Raw genomic sequence first — 3,613 nt, forward strand, 5'->3', positions numbered from 1 at the left:
GGGGGCCTGTTCCCGTGCAGCTTGCAGGCCGCAGACGGGCGGTGGCGGGGGCAGGAGCGGGCCGGCCCGGCCCGGGCCCTCGCGGCTGCCAGCTTGCAGGCCGCAGCCGGGCGGTGGCGGGGGCAGGAGCGGGCCGGCCCGGCCCGGTTCGGGCCCTCGCGGCGGCCGGGCCCGGCCCGCAGCCGCCGTTCACTGCGGGGCCTGGGCCTGGGCCTGGGCCCGGGCCTGGGCCTGCTGAGCGGCCTCGGGGGGGGGGGCGCGCCTGACGGGCCAGCGGCCCCGGGGACGGGCCGGCGGGCCCGGCAGCGGGGGCCTGTTCCCGTGCAGCTTACAGGCCGCAGACGGGCGGTGGCGGGGGCAGGAGCGGGCCGGCCCGGCCCGGGCCCTCGCGGCTGCCAGCTTGCAGGCCGCAGCCGGGCGGTGGCGGGGGCAGGAGCGGGCCGGGCCGGCCCGGCCCGGTTCGGGCCCTCGCGGCGGCCGGGCCCGGTCCGCAGCCGCCGTTCACTGCGGGGCCTGGGCCTGGGCCCGGGCCTGGGCCTGCTGAGCGGCCTCGGGGGGGGGGGCGCGCCTGACGGGCCAGCGGCCCCGGGGACGGGCCGGCGGGCCCGGCAGCGGGGGCCTGTTCCCGTGCAGCTTACAGGCCGCAGACGGGCGGTGGCGGGGGCAGGAGCGGGCCGGCCCGGCCCGGGCCCTCGCGGCTGCCAGCTTGCAGGCCGCAGCCGGGCGGTGGCGGGGGCAGGAGCGGGCCGGCCCGGCCCGGTTCGGGCCCTCGCGGCGGCCGGGCCCGGTCCGCAGCCGCCGTTCACTGCGGGGCCTGGGCCTGGGCCCGGGCCTGGGCCTGCTGAGCGGCCTCGGGGGGGGGGGGGCGCGCCTGACGGGCCAGCGGCCCCGGGGACGGGCCGGCGGGCCCGGCAGCGGGGGCCTGTTCCCGTGCAGCTTGCAGGCCGCAGCCGGGCGGTGGCGGGGGCAGGAGCGGGCCGGCCCGGCCCGGGCCCTCGCGGCGGCCGGGCCCGGCCCGCAGCCGCCGTTCACTGCGGGGTCTGGGGCCGGGCCTGCTGAGCGGCCTCGGGGGGGGGGCGCGCCTGACGGGCCGGCGGGCCCGGCAGCGGGGGCCTGTTCCCGTGCAGCTTGCAGGCCGCAGCCGGGCGGTGGCGGGGGCAGGAGCGGGCCGGCCCGGCCCGGGCCCTCGCGGCTGCCAGCTTGCAGGCCGCAGCCGGGCGGTGGCGGGGGCAGGAGCGGGCCGGCCCGGCCCGGTTCGGGCCCTCGCGGCGGCCGGGCCCGGTCCGCAGCCGCCGTTCACTGCGGGGCCTGGGCCTGGGCCCGGGCCTGCTGAGCGGCCGCGGGGGGGGGGGGGGGGGGGGGGCGCCTGACGGGCCAGCGGCCCCGGGGACGGTCCGGCGGGCCCGGCAGCGGGGGCCTGTTCCCGTGCAGCTTGCAGGCCGCAGCCGGGCGGTGGCGGGGGGCAGGAGCGGGCCGGCCCGGCCCGGGCCCTCGCGGCGGCCGGGCCCGGCCCGCAGCCCCCGTTCACTGCGGGGCCTGGGCCCGGGCCTGCTGAGCGGCCTCGGGGGGGGGCGCCTGACGGGCCAGCGGCCCCGGGGACGGGTCGGCGGGCCCGGCAGCGGGGGCCTGTTCCCGTGCAGCTTGCAGGCCGCAGCCGGGCGGTGGCGGGGGCAGGAGCGGGCCGGCCCGGCCCGGGCCCGGGCCCTCGCGGCGGCCGGGCCCGGCCCGCAGCCCCCGTTCACTGCGGGGCCTGGGCCCGGGCCTGCTGAGCGGCCTGGGGGGGGGGGGGCGCGCCTGACGGGCCGGCGGGCCCGGCAGCGGGGGCCTGTTCCCGTGCAGCTTGCAGGCCGCAGCCGGGCGGTGGAGGGGGGCAGGAGCGGGCCGGCCCGGGCCCGGGCCCTCGCGGCGGCCGGGCCCGGCCCGCAGCCCCCGTTCACTGCGGGGCCTGGGCCCGGGCCTGCTGAGCGGCCTCGGGGGGGGGCGCCTGACGGGCCAGCGGCCCCGGGGACGGGCCGGCGGGCCCGGCAGCGGGGGCCTGTTCCCGTGCAGCTTGCAGGCCGCAGCCGGCCGACCGGCGGGCGGTGGCGGGGGTAGGAGCGGGCCGGCCCGGCGGGCCTTTACGTCTACCTGGCTGCTTCACACGCCACCAGGTCTGCCTCTGCAGTTGGCCATCAGGTCTACCCGGCTCCGCGGCGGGCTCTCAGGTCCACCCGGCTCCGCGGCGGGCTCTCAGGTCTACCCGGCTCCCCGGCGGGCTCTCAGGTCTACCCGGCTCCGCTGCAGGCGCTCTGGTCTACCCGGCTCCGCCGGGACGGGCGGTTCCGGGTCTGGCAGGTAGACCTGTTGTCCCTGCCACCTCCCCGGAGCTGCCGATGGGGTCGCTGTTTTTCGCTGCCTCCAGCTACGCCATCGTAAAAGGCAGCGTGGTTGGTGCGCCTCCCCGGTGGCCATAGGCAGCGCTCTTGGAGCTCGCCGGGGGCGGGGACGTATCTGTCCGTATTATAGGCGCGAGCGGTGTCTCGCGACCAGGGCGAACACTAGCGAACGGCTGCTCACCCCCGCGGCTCTGCCGGACACCGGGGGGTTTTTGGCAGCCGGTCTCAGCCGTTTCCGTGGCGGTTGGTCTCACCTTCCAGAGTGCTTGGCACGGTCGTCCTCCCGGTGCTTCCCCGGCTAAGCCAGCACAGGGCACCCGAAGGTCTGCTGGCAGCCGCGGAGAGCCGGAGCCACTTGCAGTCTCTGGTGGTCGTTGCCTACTGCTGTGAGGTGCTGAGCCCGATCCCGCGGGGCAGGGCAAAGGCTGGCGGCGGTTGCCGGCACTCGAACGCACGCGGCTGGGGAAAGGGTGGGCGCCGCTGTCCCACCCTCCTCGGTGGTTTCTCCTTTGCTCTGTTTCCTGAGCTGGCCCAATGACGGCGAAGGTTACTGCCGGTGTATGCTGGAGGCAGACGGCCGGGGGTTTCAAGCCTGCGGTGGCTTTCCCTGGTTCCGGAGGGCCCAGTGACCCGAGTGGGCGATGTTGGCGGCAACTCGTCCTTTTTCTCCGGCCTTAAGCTGGAGCCCGCGAGGCGGGCAGAGCTTTGAGCGGTGGCTGGCAGGTGGAGGCAGGCCTGCTGTGTCTTCTCCCCGGTGCCCAGAGCCCGATGACGGCACAGGCGCGCGGTGGTGGTGCCACCTCCTCTCTCGGCCGGCACGAGCCAGCCGTGGGGCGTCCCACGGTGTCCGGCCTGCCCTGCCTTACCCGGTTGCCGGAGGGCTGGGTGGAAAGGTCTGTGAGCGGTGGTCGAAGGGCGAGGCGTGCCGTGGGGGGGCCCGCCTCGCCCTTTTTTTTTTCTGTTTTTTTTTTTTTTTCTCCCTCCCCCCCCTTTCTTTCCCCGGCCTTAAGCTGGAGCCCGCAAAGCGGGTGGAAATGCGAGCGGGCAGCCGGTCGCTGTGGCCGGCAGCCGAATGCAGACCGCCGGGGGCAGGCGAGCCTGCCGTGTTGTCTCCCCGGTGCCCAGAGCCCGATGTCGGCACAGGCGCGCGGCGGTGGTGCCACCTCCTCTCTCGGCCGGCACGAGCCAGCCGTGGGGCGTCCCACGGTGTCTGGCCTGCCCTGCCTTACCCGGTTGCC

Source organism: Grus americana, unplaced genomic scaffold, assembly GCF_028858705.1.
Source record: "Grus americana isolate bGruAme1 unplaced genomic scaffold, bGruAme1.mat scaffold_77, whole genome shotgun sequence".
In the NCBI taxonomy this organism is placed as follows: Eukaryota; Metazoa; Chordata; class Aves; order Gruiformes; family Gruidae; genus Grus; species Grus americana.